Genomic DNA, 15,251 nt, shown 5'->3' with positions numbered 1-15,251 from the left:
CTTCCTAAGCGGATTTCTCGAGGAAACGAAAGCTTAACAGAAGCGGTAAATCGCAAATTAGAGGGTCTTAGAGAACGAATTCGGCTAAAATCTCGTCAGCTCATTGCGTAGTAATGAGTCTCGTCCGTTTGCCTATTTACAATCAAATTAGCCTACAATTTTGTCCAAATCCGGCAGTGCCCGAGCTACTTTCATTTAACATGTCTTATCTGGTCCCGATCGAGATTCAGATGATTTGAGCCGAAAATCGTCTGTCAACAAATAATCAAAAATAGAAAAACACGAAAAGGGGTGCAACACGAGGACTTCCCAGGGGGTAACCCATCCTAGTACTGCGCTTTCGCCCAAGCACGCTTAACTTCGGAGTTCTGATGGGATCCGGTGCATTAGTGCTGGTATGATCGCACCCGACATTGAGTGGGATGTTTATTCTTATATCCCTCGAGTACGTGTGGAGCGGGCGGCGATGGACAACACGCGGCACTGTTCTCGCCCAATCAGAACCATGAATTTAAGCGTTCTGGCGCGATGGCAGAGCTAGGATGGGTGACCTCCCTGGGAAGACCTCGTGTCGCGACCGTTTACGAAAATTATGGATAAAACAGTCGAAATAATTTTTTAATGAGTTAACCGTCTCCGGAGTTATCTGCGTCATAATCTTCCGCACAGAACCGGCTCACGAAAACAAAAATCGATAAATGTTCCCAGAAAATAGAAAAAAAATAAGAAGAAGGAAATAACGAATGTAAAGCTATTATTATGCCTGGGATACGATAAAATGGAACCGGAATCGAATTTCGAACTTCCTAAGCGGATTTCTCGAGGAAACGAAAGCTTAACAGAAGCGGTAAATCGCAAATTAGAGGGTCTTAGAGAAGGAATTCGGCTAAAATCTCGTCAGCTCATTGCGTAGTAAGAAGTCTCGTGCGTTCGCCCCTTTACAATCAAATTAGCCTACAATTTTGTCCAAATCCGGCAGTGCCCGAGCTACTTTCATTTCACCTGTCTTATCTGGTCCTGATCGAGATTCAGTTGATTTGAGCCGAAAATCGTCTGTCAACAAGTAATCAAAAATAGAAAAACACGAAAAGAGATGCAACTGGAGGACTTCTCAGGGGGTCACCCATCCTAGTACTGCTCTCGCCCAAGCACGCTTAACTTTGGAGTTCTGATGGGATCCGGTTCATTAGTGCTGGTATGATCGCACCCGACATTGAGTGGGATGTTTATTCTTATATCCCTCGAGTACATGTGGAGCGGGCGGCGATGGACAACACGCGGCACAGCTCTCGCCCAATCATAACCATGAAGTTAAGCGTTCTGGCGCGATGGCAGAGGTAGGATGGGTGACCTCCCTGGGAAGACCTCGTGTCGAGACCGTTTACGTAAATTATAGATAAAACAGTCGAAATAATTGTTTTTAATGAGTTAACCGTCTCCGAAGTAATCTGCGTCATACCCTTCGGCACAGAACCGGCTCACGACAACAAAAATCGATAAATGTTCCCAGAAAATAGAAAAAAAAATAAGAAGAAGGAAATAACGAATGTAAAGCTATTATTATTCTTGGGATACGATAAAATGGAATTAGAATCGAATTTCGAACTTCCTAAGCGGATTTCTCGAGGAAACGAAAGCTTAACAGAAGCGGTAACTCGCAAATTAGAGGGTCTTAGGGAAGGAATTCGGCTAAAATCTCGTCAGCTCATTGCGTAGAATGAATCTCGTCCATTTGCCCGTTTACAATCAAATTAGCCTACAATTTTGTTCAAATCCGGCAGTGCCCGAGCTACGTTGATTTCACATGTCTTAACTTGTCCCGATCGAGATTCAGATGATTTGAGCCAAAAATCGTCTGTCAACAAGTAATCAAAAATAGAAAAACACGAAAAGGGGTGCAACACGAGGACTTCCCAGGGGGTCACCCACCCTAGTACTGCTCTCGCCCATGCACGCTTAACTTCGGAGTTCTGATGGGATCCGGTGCATTATTGCTGGTATGATAGCACCCGACATTGAGTGGGATGTTTATTCTTATATCCCTCGAGTACGTGTGGAGCGAGCGGCGATGGACAACACGCGGCACTGCTCTCGCCCAATCATAACCATGAAGTTAAGCGTTCTGGCGCGATGGCAGAGCTAGGATAGGTGACCTCCTTGGGAAGACCTCTTGATGCGACCGTTTACGTAAATTATGGATAAAACAGTCGAAATAATTGTTTTTAATGAGTTATCCGTCTCCGGAGTAATCTACGTCATATCCTTCCGCACAGAACAGGCTCACGACAACAAAAATCGATAAATGTACTCAGAAAATAGAAAAAAAAAATAAGAAGAAGGAAATAACGAATGTAAGGAAATTGTTATGCCTGGGATACGATAAAATGGAACCGGAATCGAATTTCGAACTTCCTAAGCGGATTTCTCGAGGAAACGAAAGCTTAACAGAAGCGGTAAATCGCAAATTAGAGGGTCTTAGAAAAGGAATTCGGCTAAAATCTCGTCAGCTCATTGCGTAGTAATGAGTCTCGTCCGTTTGCCCGTTTACAATCAAATTAGCCTACAATTTTGTCCAAATCCGGCAGTGCCCGAGCTACTATTTTCATTTCACATGTCTTATCTGGTCCCGATCGAGATTCAGTTGATTGGAGCCGGAAATCGTCTGTCAACAAGTAATCAAAAATAGAAAAACACGAAAAAGGGTGCAACACGAGGACTTCCCATGGGGTCACCCATCCTAGTACTGCTCTCGTCCAAGCACGCTTAACAACGGAGTTTTGATGGGATCCGGTGCATTAGTGCTGGTATGATCGCAACCGACAATGAGTGGCATACTGATGTTTCGTTTTCAAGTCTTTTGGAGGGTGTTTATTCTTGTATCCCTCGAGTACGTGTGGAGCGGGCGGCGATGGACAACACGCGGCACTGCTCTCGCCCAATCATAACCATGAAGTTAAGCGTTCTGGCGCGATGGCAGAGGTAGGATGGGTGACCACCCTGGAAAGACCTCGTGTCGCGACCGTTTACGTAAATTATAGATAAAACAGTCGAAATAATTGTTTTTAATGAGTTAGCCGTCTCCGGAGTAATCTGCATCATATCCTTCCGCACAGAACCGGCTCACGACAACAAAAATCGATAAATGTTCCCAGAAAATAGAAAAAAAATAAGAAGAAGGAAATAACGAATGTTAAGCTATTATTATTCTTGGGATACGATAAAATGGAACCAGAATCGAATTTCGAACTTCCTAAGCGGATTTCTCGAGGAAACGAAAGCTTAACAGAAGCGGTAAATCGCAAATTAGAGGGTCTTAGAGAAGGAATTCGGCTAAAATCTCGTCAGCTCATTGCGTAGTAATGAGTCTCGTCCGTTTGCCCGTTTACAATCAAATTAGCCTACAATTTTGTCCAAATCCGGCAGTGCCCGAGCTACGTTGATTTCACATGTCTTATCTGATCTCGATCGAGATTTATATGATTTGAGCCGAAAATCGCATGTCAACAAGTAATCAAATATAGAAAAACACGAAAAGGGGTGCAACACGAGGACTTCCCAGGGGGTCAACCATCCTAGTACTGTTCTCGCCCAAGCACGCTTAACTTCGGAGTTTTGATGAGATCCGATGCATTAGTGCTGGTATGATCGCAACCGACAATGAGTGGGATGTTTATTCTTGTATCCCTCGAGTACGTGTGGAGCGGGCGGCGATGGACAACACGCGGCACTGCTCTCGCCCAATCATAACCATGAAGTTAAGCGTTCTGGCGCGATGGCAGAGGTAGGATGGGTGACCTCCCTGGAAAGACCTCGTGTCGCGACCGTTTACGTAAATTATAGATAAAACAGTCGAAATAATTGTTTTTAATGAGTTAACCGTTTCCGGAGTAATCTGCGTCTTATCCTTCCGCACAGAACCGGCTCACGACAACAAAAATCGATAAATGTTCCCAGAAAATAGAAAAAAAAATAAGAAGAAGGAAATAACGAATGTAAAGCTATTATTATTCTTGGGATACGATAAAATGGAACCAGAATCGAATTTCGAACTTCCTAAGCGGATTTCTCGAGGAAACGAAAGCTTAACAGAAGCGGTAAATCGCAAATTAGAGGGTCTTAGAGAAGGAATTCGGCTAAAATCTCGTCAGCTCATTGCGTAGTAATGAGTCTCGTCCGTTTGCCCGTTTACAATCAAATTAGCCTACAATTTTGTCCAAATCCGGCAGTGCCCGAGCTACTTTCATTTAACATGTCTTATCTGGTCCGATCGAGATTCAGATGATTTGAGCCGAAAATCGTCTGTCAACAAGTAATCAAAAATAGAAAAACACGAAAAGGGGTGCAACACGAGGACTTCCCAGGGGGTCACCCATCCTAGTACTGCGCTTTCGCCCAAGCACGCTTAACTTCGGAGTTCTGATGGGATCCGGTGCATTAGTGCTGGTATGATCGCACCCGACATTGAGTGGGATGTTTATTCTTATATCCCTCGAGTACGTGTGGAGCGGGCGGCGATGGACAACACGCGGCACTGCTCTCGCCCAATCATAACCATGAAGTTAAGCGTTCTGGCGCGATGGCAGAGCTAGGATGGGTGACCTCCCTGGAAGACCTCGTATCGCGACCGTTTACGTAAATTATGGATAAAACAGTCGAAATAATTGTTTTTAATGAGTTAACCGTCTCCGGAGTAATCTGCGTCATACCCTTCCGCACAGAACCGGCTCACGACAACAAAAATCGGTAAATGTTCCCAGAAAATAGAAAAAAAATAAGAAGAAGGAAATAACGAATGTAAAGCTATTATTATGCCTCGGATACGATAAAATGGAACCGGAATCGAATTTCGAACTTCCTAAGCGGATTTCTCGAGGAAACGAAAGCTTAACAGAAGCGGTAAATCGCAAATTAGAGGGTCTTAGAGAAGGAATTCGGCTAAAATCTCGTCAGCTCATTGCGTAGTAATGAGTCTCGTCCGTTTGCCCGTTTACAATCAAATTAGCCTACAATTTTGTCCAAATCCGGCAGTGCCCGAGCTACTTTCATTTAACATGTCTTATCTGGTCCTGAGAGATTCAGATTGTATGAGCCGAAAATTGTCTGTCAACAAGTAATCAAAAATAGAAAAACACGAAAAGGGGTGCAACACGAGGACTTCCCAGGGGGTCACCCATCCTAGTACTGCGCTTTCGCCCAAGCACGCTTAACTTCGGAGTTCTGATGGGATCCGGTGCATTAGTGCTGGTATGATCGCACCCGACATTGAGTGGGATGTTTATTCTTATATCCCTCGAGTACGTGTGGAGCGGGCGGCGATGGACAACACGCGGCACTGCTCTCGCCCAATCATAACCATGAAGTTAAGCGTTCTGGCGCGATGGCAGAGCTAGGATGGGTGACCTCCGTCGGAAGATCTCGTATCGCGACCGTTTACGTAAATTATGGATAAAACAGTCGAAATAATTGTTTTTAATGAGTTAACCGTCTCCGGAGTAATCTGCGTCATACCCTTCCGCACAGAACCGGCTCACGACAACAAAAATCGATAAATGTTCCCAGAAAATAGAAAAAAAATAAGAAGAAGGAAATAACGAATGTAAAGCTATTATTATGCCTCGGATACGATAAAATGGAACCGGAATCGAATTTCGAACTTCCTAAGCGGATTTCTCGAGGAAACGAAAGCTTAACAGAAGCGGTAAATCGCAAATTAGAGGGTCTTAGAGAAGGAATTCGGCTAAAATCTCGTCAGCTCATTGCGTAGTAATGAGTCTCGTCCGTTTGCCCGTTTACAATCAAATTAGCCTACAATTTTGTCCAAATCCGGCAGTGCCCGAGCTACTTTCATTTCACATGTCTTATCTGGTCCCGATCGAGATTCAGATGATTTGAGCCGAAAATCGTCTGTCAACAAGTAATCAAAAATAGAAAAACACGAAAAGGGGTGCAACACGAGGACTTCCCAGGGGGTCACCCTATCCTAGTACTGCTTCTCGCCCAAGCACACTTAACTTCGGAGTTCTGATGGGATCCGGTGCATTAGTGCTGGTATGATCGCACCCGACATTGAGTGGGATGTTTATTCTTATATCCCTCGAGTACGTGTGGAGCGGGCGGCGATGGACAACACGCGGCACTGCTCTCGCCCAATCATAACCATGAAGTTAAGCGTTCTGGCGCGATGGCAGAGCTAGGATGGGTGACCTCCCTGGGAAGACCTCGTGTCGCGACCGTTTACGTAAATTATGGATAAAACAGTCGAAATAATTGTTTTTAATGAGTTAACCGTCTCCGGAGTAATCTGCGTCATACCCTTCCGCACAGAACCGGCTCACGACAACAAAAATCGATAAATGTTCCCAGAAAATAGAAAAAAAATAAGAAGAAGGAAATAACGAATGTAAAGCTATTATTATGCCTGGGATACGATAAAATGGAACCGGAATCGAATTTCGAACTTCCTAAGCGGATTTCTCGAGGAAACGAAAGCTTAACAGAAGCGGTAAATCGCAAATTAGAGGGTCTTAGAGAAGGAATTCGGCTAAAATCTCGTCAGCTCATTGCGTAGTAATGAGTCTCGTCCGTTTGCCCGTTTACAATCCGGCAGTGCCCGAGCTACTTTCATTTCACATGTCTTATCTGGTCCTGATCGAAATTCAGATGATTTGAGCCGAAAATCGTCTATCAACAAGTAATCAAAAATAGAAAAACACGAAAAGGGGTGCAACACGAGGACTTCCCAGGGGGTCACCCATCCTAGTACTGCGCTTTCGCCCAAGCACGCTTAACTTCGGAGTTCTGATGGGATCCGGTGCATTAGTGCTGGTATGATCGCACCCGACATTGAGTGGGATGTTTATTCTTATATCCCTCGAGTACGTGTGGAGCGGGCGGCGATGGACAACACGCGGCACTGCTCTCGCCCAATCATAACCATGAAGTTAAGCGTTCTGCGCGATGGCAGAGCTAGGATGGGTGACCTCCCTGGGAAGACCTCGTGTCGCGACCGTTTACGTAAATTATGGATAAAACAGTCGAAATAATTGTTTTTAATGAGTTAACCGTCTCCGGAGTAATCTGCGTCATACCCTTCCGCACAGAACCGGCTCACGACAACAAAAATCGATAAATGTTCCCAGAAAATAGAAAAAAAATAAGAAGAAGGAAATAACGAATGTAAAGCTATTATTATGCCTGGGATACGATAAAATGGAACCGGAATCGAATTTCGAACTTCCTAAGCGGATTTCTCGAGGAAACGAAAGCTTAACAGAAGCGGTAAATCGCAAATTAGAGGGTCTTAGAGAAGGAATTCGGCTAAAATCTCGTCAGCTCATTGCGTAGTAATGAGTCTCGTCCGTTTGCCCGTTTACAATCAAATTAGCCTACAATTTTGTCCAAATCCGGCAGTGCCCGAGCTACTTTCATTTCACATGTCTTATCTGGTCCCGATCGAGATTCAGATGATTTGAGCCGAAAATCGTATGTCAACAAGTAATCAAAAATAGAAAAACACGAAAAGGGGTGCAACACGAGGACTTCCCAGGGGGTCACCCATCCTAGTACTGCGCTTCGCCCAAGCACGCTTAACTTCGGAGTTCTGATGGGATCCGGTGCATTAGTGCTGGTATGATCGCACCCGACATTGAGTGGGATGTTTATTCTTATATCCCTCGAGTACGTGTGGAGCGGGCGGCGATGGACAACACGCGGCACTACTCTCGCCCAATCATAACCATGAAGTTAAGCGTTCTGGCGCGATGGCAGAGCTAGGATGGGTGACCTCCCTGGGAAGACCTCGTGTCGCGACCGTTTACGTAAATTATGGATAAAACAGTCGAAATAATTGTTTTTAATGAGTTAACCGTCTCCGGAGTAATCTGCGTCATACCCTTCCGCACAGAACCGGCTCACGACAACAAAAATCGATAAATGTTCCCAGAAAATAGAAAAAAAATAAGAAGAAGGAAATAACGAATGTAAAGCTATTATTATGCCTCGGATACGATAAAATGGAACCGGAATCGAATTTCGAACTTCCTAAGCGGATTTCTCGAGGAAACGAAAGCTTAACAGAAGCGGTAAATCGCAAATTAGAGGGTCTTAGAGAAGGAATTCGGCTAAAATCTCGTCAGCTCATTGCGTAGTAATGAGTCTCGTCCGTTTGCCCGTTTACAATCAAATTAGCCTACAATTTTGTCCAAATCCGGCAGTGCCCGAGCTACTTTCATTTCACATGTCTTATCTGGTCCCGATCGAGATTCAGATGATTTGAGCCGAAAATCGTCTGTCAACAAGTAATCAAAAATAGAAAAACACGAAAAGGGGTGCAACACGAGGACTTCCCAGGGGGTCACCCATCCTAGTACTGCTCTTCGCCCAAGCACGCTTAACTTCGGAGTTCTGATGGGATCCGGTGCATTAGTGCTGGTATGATCGCACCCGACATTGAGTGGGATGTTTATTCTTATATCCCTCGAGTACGTGTGGAGCGGGCGGCGATGGACAACACGCGGCACTGCTCTCGCCCAATCATAACCATGAAGTTAAGCGTTCTGGCGCGATGGCAGAGCTAGGATGGGTGACCTCCCTGGGAAGACCTCGTGTCGCGACCGTTTACGTAAATTATGGATAAAACAGTCGAAATATTGTTTTTAATGAGTTAACCGTCTCCGGAGTAATCTGCGTCATACCCTTCCGCACAGAACCGGCTCACGACAACAAAAATGAATAAATGTTCCCAGTAAATAGAAAAAAAATAAGAAGAAGGAAATAACGAATGTAAAGCTATTATTATGCCTCGGATACGATAAAATGGAACCGGAATCGAATTTCGAACTTCCTAAGCGGATTTCTCGAGGAAACGAAAGCTTAACAGAAGCGGTAAATCGCAAATTAGAGGGTCTTAGAGAAGGAATTCGGCTAAAATCTCGTCAGCTCATTGCGTAGTAATGAGTCTCGTCCGTTTGCCCGTTTACAATCAAATTAGCCTACAATTTTGTCCAAATCCGGCAGTGCCCGAGCTACTTTCATTTCACATGTCTTATCTGGTCCGATCGAGATTCAGATGATTTGAGCCGAAAATCGTCTGTCAACAAGTAATCAAAAATAGAAAAACACGAAAAGGGGTGCAACACGAGGACTTCCCAGGGGGTCACCCATCCTAGTACTGCGCTTTCGCCCAAGCACGCTTAACTTCGGAGTTCTGATGGGATCCGGTGCATTAGTGCTGGTATGATCGCACCCGACATTGAGTGGGATGTTTATTCTTATATCCCTCGAGTACGTGTGGAGCGGGCGGCGATGGACAACACGCGGCCCTGCTCTCGCCCAATCATAACCATGAAGTTAAGCGTTCTGGCGCGATGGCAGAGCTAGGATGGGTGACCTCCCTGGGAAGACCTCGTATCGCGACCGTTTATGTAAATTATGGATAAAACAGTCGAAATAATTGTTTTTCATGAGTTAACCGTCTCTGGAGTAATCTGCGTCATACCCTTCCGCATAGAACCGGCTCACGACAACAAAAATCGATAAATGTTCCCAGTAAATAGAAAAAAAATAAGAAGAAGGAAATAACGAATGTAAAGCTATTATTATGCCTCGGATACGATAAAATGGAACCGGAATCGAATTTCGAACTTCCTAAGCGGATTTCTCGAGAAAACGAAAGCTTAACAGAAGCGGTAAATCGCAAATTAGAGGGTCTTAGAGAAGGAATTCGGCTAAAATCTCGTCAGCTCATTGCGTAGTAATGAGTCTCGTCCGTTTGCCCGTTTACAATCAAATTAGCCTACAATTTTGTCCAAATCCGGCAGTGCCCGAGCTACTTTCATTTCACATGTCTTATCTGGTCCCGATCGAGATTCAGATGATTTGAGCCGAAAATCGTCTGTCAACAAGTAATCAAAAATAGAAAAACACGAAAAGGGGTGCAACACGAGGACTTCCCAGGGGGTCACCCATCCTAGTACTGCTCTTCGCCCAAGCACGCTTAACTTCGGAGTTCTGATGGGATCCGGTGCATTAGTGCTGGTATGATCGCACCCGACATTGAGTGGGATGTTTATTCTTATATCCCTCGAGTACGTGTGGAGCGGGCGGCGATGGACAACACGCGGCACTGCTCTCGCCCAATCATAACCATGAAGTTAAGCGTTCTGGCGCGATGGCAGAGCTAGGATGGGTGACCTCCCTGGGAAGACCTCGTGTCGCGACCGTTTACGTAAATTATGGATAAAACAGTCGAAATATTGTTTTTAATGAGTTAACCGTCTCCGGAGTAATCTGCGTCATACCCTTCCGCACAGAACCGGCTCACGACAACAAAAATCGATAAATGTTCCCAGAAAATAGAAAAAAAATAAGAAGAAGGAAATAACGAATGTAAAGCTATTATTATGCTTAGGATACGATAAAATGGAACCGGAATCGAATTTCGAACTTCCTAAGCGGATTTCTCGAGGAAACGAAAGCTTAACAGAAGCGGTAAATCGCAAATTAGAGAGTCTTAGAGAAGGAATTCGGCTAAAATCTCGTCAGCTCATTGCGTAGTAATGAGTCTCGTCCGTTTGCCCGTTTACAATCAAATTAGCCTACAATTTTGTCCAAATCCGGCAGTGCCCGAGCTACTTTCATTTAACATGTCTTATCTGGTCCCGATCGAGATTCAGATGATTTGAGCCGAAAATCGTCTGTCAACAAGTAATCAAAAATAGAAAAACACGAAAAGGGTGCAACACGAGGACTTCCCAGGGGGTCACCCATCCTAGTACTGCGCTTTCGCTCAAGCACGCTTAACTTCGGAGTTCTGATGGGATCCGGTGCATTAGTGCTGGTATGATCGCACCCGACATTGAGTGGGATGTTTATTCTTATATCCCTCGAGTACGTGTGGAGCGGGCGGCGATGGACAACACGCGGCACTGCTCTCGCCCAATCATAACCATGAAGTTAAGCGTTCTGGCGCGATGGCAGAGCTAGGATGGGTGACCTCCCTGGGAAGACCTCGTGTCGCGGCCGTTTACGTAAATTATGGATAAAACAGTCGAAATATTGTTTTTAATGAGTTAACCGTCTTCGAAGTAATCTGCGTCATACCATTCCGCACAGAACCGGCTCACGACAACAAAAATCGATAAATGTTCCCAGAAAATAGAAAAAAAAATAAGAAGAAGGAAATAACGAATGTAAAGCTATTATTATGCCTGGGATACGATAAAATGGAACCGGAATCGAATTTCGAACTTCCTAAGCGGATTTCTCGAGGAAACGAAAGCTTAACAGAAGCGGTAAATCGCAAATTAGAGGGTCTTAGAGAAGGAATTCGGTTAAAATCTCGTCAGCTCATTGCGTAGTAATGAGTCTCGTCCGTTTGCCCGTTTACAATCAAATTAGCCTACAATTTTGTCCAAATCCGGCAGTGCCCGAGCTACTTTCATTTCACATGTCTTATCTGGTCCCGATCGAGATTCAGATGATTTGAGCCGAAAATCGTCTGTCAACAAGTAATCAAAAATAGAAAAACACGAAAAGGGGTGCAACACGAGGACTTCCCAGGGGGTCACCCATCCTAGTACTGCTCTCGCCCAAGCACGCTTAACTTCGGAGTTCTGATGGGATCCGGTGCATTAGTGCTGGTATGATCGCACCCGACATTGAGTGGGATGTTTATTCTTATATCCCTCGAGTACGTGTGGAGCGGGCGGCGATGGACAACACGCGGCACTGCTCTCGCCCAATCATAACCATGAAGTTAAGCGTTCTGGCGCGATGGCAGAGCTAGGATGGGTGACCTCCCTGGGAAGACCTCGTGTCGCGACCGTTTACGTAAATTATGGATAAAACAGTCGAAATAATTGTTTTTAATGAGTTAACCGTCTCCGGAGTAATCTGCGTCATACCCTTCCGCACAGAACCGGCTCACGACAACAAAAATCGATAAATGTTCCCAGAAAATAGAAAAAAAATAAGAAGAAGGAAATAACGAATGTAAAGCTATTATTATGCCTAGGATACGATAAAATGGAACCGGAATCGAATTTCGAACTTCCTAAGCGGATTTCTCGAGGAAACGAAAGCTTAACAGAAGCGGTAAATCGCAAATTAGAGGGTCTTAGAGAAGGAATTCGGCTAAAATCTCGTCAGCTCATTGCGTAGTAATGAGTCTCGTCCGTTTGCCCGTTTACAATCAAATTAGCCTACAATTTTGTCCAAATCCGGCACTGCCCGAGCTACTTTCATTTCACCTGTCTTATCTGGTCCCGATCGAGATTCAATTGATTTGAGCCGAAAATCGTCTGTCAACAAGTAATCAAAAATAGAAAAACACGAAAAAGGGTGCAACACGAGGACTTCCGAGGGGGTCACCCATCCTACTACTACTCTCGCCCAAGCACGCTTAACTTCGGAGTTCTGATGGGATCCGGTACATTAGTGCTGGTATGATCGCACCCGACATTGAGTGGGATGTTTATCCTTATATCCCTCGAGTACGTGTGGAGCGGGCGGCGATGGACAACACGCGACACTGCTCTCGCCCAATCATAACCATGAAGTTAAGCGTTCTGGCGCGATGGCAGAGGTAGGATGGGTGACCTCCTTGGGAAGACCTCGTGTCGCCACCGTTTACGTAAATTATGGATAAAACAGTCGAAATATTTGTTTTTAATGAGTTAACCGTCTCCGGAGTAATCTGCGTCATACCCTTCCGCACAGAACCGGCTCACGACAACAAAAATCGAAAAATGTTCCATGAAAATAGAAAAAAAATAAGAAGAAGGAAATAACGAATGTAAAGCAATTATTATGCCTGGGATACGATAAAATGGAACCGGAATCGAATTTCGAACTTCCTAAGCGGATTTCTCGAGAAAACGAAAGCTTAACAGAAGCGGTAAATCGCAAATTAAAGGGTCTTAGAGAAGTAATTCGGCTAAAATCTCGTCAGCTCATTGCGTAGTAATGAGTCTCGTCCGTTTGCCCGTTTACAATCAAATTAGCCTACAATTTTGTCCAAATCCGGCAGTGCCCGAGCTACTTTCATTTCACATGTCTTATCTGGTCCCGATCGAGATTCAGATGATTTGAGCCGAAAATCGTCTGTCAACAAGTAATCAAAATAGAAAAACACGAAAAGGGTGCAACACGAGGACTTCCCAGGGGGTCACCCATCCTAGTACTGCTCTTCGCCCAAGCACGCTTAACTTCGGAGTTCTGATGGGATCCGGTGCATTAGTGCTGGTATGATCGCACCCGACATTGAGTGGGATGTTTATTCTTATATCCCTCGAGTACGTGTGGAGCGGGCGGCGATGGACAACACGCGGCACTGCTCTCGCCCAATCATAACCATTAAGTTAAGCGTTCTGGCGCGATGGCAGAGGTAGGATGGGTGACCTCCCTGGGAAGACCTCGTGTCGCGACCGTTTACGTAAATTATGGATAAAACAGTCGAAATAATTGTTTTTAATGAGTTAACCGTCTCCGGAGTAATCTGCGTCATACCCTTCCGCACAGAACCGGCTCACGACAACAAAAATCGATAAATGTTCCCAGAAAATAGAAAAAAAATAAGAAGAAGGAAATAACGAATGTAAAGCTATTATTATGCTTCGGATACGATAAAATGGAACCGGAATCGAATTTCGAACTTCCTAAGCGGATTTCTCGAGGAAAACGAAAGCTTAACAGAAGCGGTAAATCGCAAATTAGAGGGTCTTAGAGAAGGAATTCGGCTAAAATCTCGTCAGCTCATTGCGTAGTAATGAGTCTCGTCCGTTTGCCCGTTTACAATCAAATTAGCCTACAATTTTGTCCAAATCCGGCAGTGCCCGAGCTACTTTCATTTCACATGTCTTATCTGGTCCCGATCGAGATTCAGATGATTTGAGCCGAAAATCGTCTGTCAACAAGTAATCAAAAATAGAAAAACACGAAAAGGGGTGCAACACGAGGACTTCCCAGGGGGTCACCCATCCTAGTACTGCTCTCGCCCAAGCACGCTTAACTTCGGAGTTCTGATGGGATCCGGTGCATTAGTGCTGGTATGATCGCACCCGACATTGAGTGGGATGTTTATTCTTATATCCCTCGAGTACGTGTGGAGCGGGCGGCGATGGACAACACGCGGCACTGCTCTCGCCCAATCATAACCATGAAGTTAAGCGTTCTGGCGCGATGGCAGAGGTAGGATGGGTGACCTCCCTGGGAAGACCTCGTGTCGCGACCGTTTACGTAAATTATGGATAAAACAGTCGAAATAATTGTTTTTAATGAGTTAACCGTCTCCGGAGTAATCTGCGTCATACCCTTCCGCACAGAACCGGCTCACGACAACAAAAATCGATAAATGTTCCCAGAAAATAAAAAAAAAATAAGAAGAAGGAAATAACGAATGTAAAGCTATTATTATGCTTAGGATACGATAAAATGGAACCAGAATCGAATTTCGAACTTCCTAAGCGGATTTCTCGAGGAAACGAAAGCTTAACAGAAGCGGTAAATCGCAAATTAGAGGGTCTTAGAGAAGGAATTCGGCTAAAATCTCGTCAGCTCATTGCGTAGTAATGAGTCTCGTCCGTTTGCCCGTTTACAATCAAATTAGCCTACAATTTTGTCCAAATCCGGCAGTGCCCGAGCTACTTTCATTTCACATGTCTTATCTGGTCCGATCGAGATTCAGATGATTTGAGCCGAAAAATCGTCTGTCAACAAGTAATCAAAAATAGAAAAACACGAAAAGGGGTGCAACACGAGGACTTCCCAGGGGGTCACCCATCCTAGTACTGCTTCGCCCAAGCACGCTTAACTTCGGAGTTCTGATGGGATCCGGTGCATTAGTGCTGGTATGATCGCACCCGACATTGAGTGGGATGTTTATTCTTATATCCCTCGAGTACGTGTGGAGCGGGCGCGATGGACAACACGCGGCACTGCTCTCGCCCAATCATAACCATGAAGTTAAGCGTTCTGCGCGATGGCAGAGCTAGGATGGGTGACCTCCCTGGGAAGACCTCGTTCGCGACCGTTTACGTAAATTATGGATAAAACAGTCGAAATAATTGTTTTTAATGAGTTACCGTCTCGGAGTAATCTGCGTCATACCCTTCCGCACAGAACCGGCTCACGACAACAAAAATCGATAAATGTTCCAGAAAATAGAAAAAAAATAAGAAGAAGGAAATAACGAATGTAAAGCTATTATTATGCCTTATACGATAAAATGGAACCGGAATCGAATTTCGAACTTC

General features: G+C 44.8%; 19 non-coding genes across 19 annotated transcripts; all 19 read right to left on the bottom strand.

The window, feature by feature from the left end:
* Positions 1–288: 288 nt before the first annotated feature.
* Positions 289–409, bottom strand: LOC142515358 (5S ribosomal RNA). The gene has a single exon (XR_012811208.1). It is a non-coding gene; the product is annotated as a 5S ribosomal RNA (ribosomal RNA).
* A 681-nt stretch (positions 410–1,090) lies between these two features.
* LOC142508136 (5S ribosomal RNA) lies at positions 1,091–1,209 on the bottom strand. The gene has a single exon (XR_012806364.1). It is a non-coding gene; the product is annotated as a 5S ribosomal RNA (ribosomal RNA).
* A 683-nt stretch (positions 1,210–1,892) lies between these two features.
* On the bottom strand, positions 1,893–2,011 carry LOC142514089 (5S ribosomal RNA). Its single transcript, XR_012810000.1, has one exon. It is a non-coding gene; the product is annotated as a 5S ribosomal RNA (ribosomal RNA).
* A 688-nt stretch (positions 2,012–2,699) lies between these two features.
* Positions 2,700–2,818, bottom strand: LOC142517197 (5S ribosomal RNA). Its single transcript, XR_012812956.1, has one exon. It is a non-coding gene; the product is annotated as a 5S ribosomal RNA (ribosomal RNA).
* Positions 2,819–3,534: 716 nt separating this feature from the next.
* On the bottom strand, positions 3,535–3,653 carry LOC142506305 (5S ribosomal RNA). Its single transcript, XR_012804600.1, has one exon. It is a non-coding gene; the product is annotated as a 5S ribosomal RNA (ribosomal RNA).
* A 683-nt stretch (positions 3,654–4,336) lies between these two features.
* Positions 4,337–4,457, bottom strand: LOC142514441 (5S ribosomal RNA). Its single transcript, XR_012810334.1, has one exon. It is a non-coding gene; the product is annotated as a 5S ribosomal RNA (ribosomal RNA).
* Positions 4,458–5,137: 680 nt separating this feature from the next.
* Positions 5,138–5,258, bottom strand: LOC142514440 (5S ribosomal RNA). The gene has a single exon (XR_012810333.1). It is a non-coding gene; the product is annotated as a 5S ribosomal RNA (ribosomal RNA).
* A 683-nt stretch (positions 5,259–5,941) lies between these two features.
* On the bottom strand, positions 5,942–6,062 carry LOC142517480 (5S ribosomal RNA). Its single transcript, XR_012813225.1, has one exon. It is a non-coding gene; the product is annotated as a 5S ribosomal RNA (ribosomal RNA).
* Positions 6,063–6,718: 656 nt separating this feature from the next.
* Positions 6,719–6,839, bottom strand: LOC142514439 (5S ribosomal RNA). Its single transcript, XR_012810332.1, has one exon. It is a non-coding gene; the product is annotated as a 5S ribosomal RNA (ribosomal RNA).
* A 682-nt stretch (positions 6,840–7,521) lies between these two features.
* Positions 7,522–7,641, bottom strand: LOC142513918 (5S ribosomal RNA). Its single transcript, XR_012809841.1, has one exon. It is a non-coding gene; the product is annotated as a 5S ribosomal RNA (ribosomal RNA).
* Positions 7,642–8,324: 683 nt separating this feature from the next.
* Positions 8,325–8,444, bottom strand: LOC142513169 (5S ribosomal RNA). The gene has a single exon (XR_012809130.1). It is a non-coding gene; the product is annotated as a 5S ribosomal RNA (ribosomal RNA).
* A 681-nt stretch (positions 8,445–9,125) lies between these two features.
* On the bottom strand, positions 9,126–9,246 carry LOC142514437 (5S ribosomal RNA). The gene has a single exon (XR_012810330.1). It is a non-coding gene; the product is annotated as a 5S ribosomal RNA (ribosomal RNA).
* Positions 9,247–9,929: 683 nt separating this feature from the next.
* Positions 9,930–10,049, bottom strand: LOC142513168 (5S ribosomal RNA). The gene has a single exon (XR_012809129.1). It is a non-coding gene; the product is annotated as a 5S ribosomal RNA (ribosomal RNA).
* A 681-nt stretch (positions 10,050–10,730) lies between these two features.
* On the bottom strand, positions 10,731–10,851 carry LOC142516814 (5S ribosomal RNA). The gene has a single exon (XR_012812588.1). It is a non-coding gene; the product is annotated as a 5S ribosomal RNA (ribosomal RNA).
* Positions 10,852–11,534: 683 nt separating this feature from the next.
* Positions 11,535–11,653, bottom strand: LOC142511514 (5S ribosomal RNA). The gene has a single exon (XR_012808750.1). It is a non-coding gene; the product is annotated as a 5S ribosomal RNA (ribosomal RNA).
* Positions 11,654–12,336: 683 nt separating this feature from the next.
* LOC142513308 (5S ribosomal RNA) lies at positions 12,337–12,455 on the bottom strand. Its single transcript, XR_012809261.1, has one exon. It is a non-coding gene; the product is annotated as a 5S ribosomal RNA (ribosomal RNA).
* Positions 12,456–13,136: 681 nt separating this feature from the next.
* On the bottom strand, positions 13,137–13,256 carry LOC142513326 (5S ribosomal RNA). Its single transcript, XR_012809278.1, has one exon. It is a non-coding gene; the product is annotated as a 5S ribosomal RNA (ribosomal RNA).
* A 684-nt stretch (positions 13,257–13,940) lies between these two features.
* LOC142511397 (5S ribosomal RNA) lies at positions 13,941–14,059 on the bottom strand. The gene has a single exon (XR_012808738.1). It is a non-coding gene; the product is annotated as a 5S ribosomal RNA (ribosomal RNA).
* A 683-nt stretch (positions 14,060–14,742) lies between these two features.
* LOC142513403 (5S ribosomal RNA) lies at positions 14,743–14,860 on the bottom strand. Its single transcript, XR_012809351.1, has one exon. It is a non-coding gene; the product is annotated as a 5S ribosomal RNA (ribosomal RNA).
* Between the last annotated feature and the right edge of the window lie 391 nt (positions 14,861–15,251).

This window comes from Primulina tabacum, chromosome 10 (assembly GCF_025594145.1).
Source record: "Primulina tabacum isolate GXHZ01 chromosome 10, ASM2559414v2, whole genome shotgun sequence".
Taxonomy (NCBI): Eukaryota; Viridiplantae; Streptophyta; class Magnoliopsida; order Lamiales; family Gesneriaceae; genus Primulina; species Primulina tabacum.
This window is presented reverse-complemented; position numbering and strand designations above follow the sequence as displayed.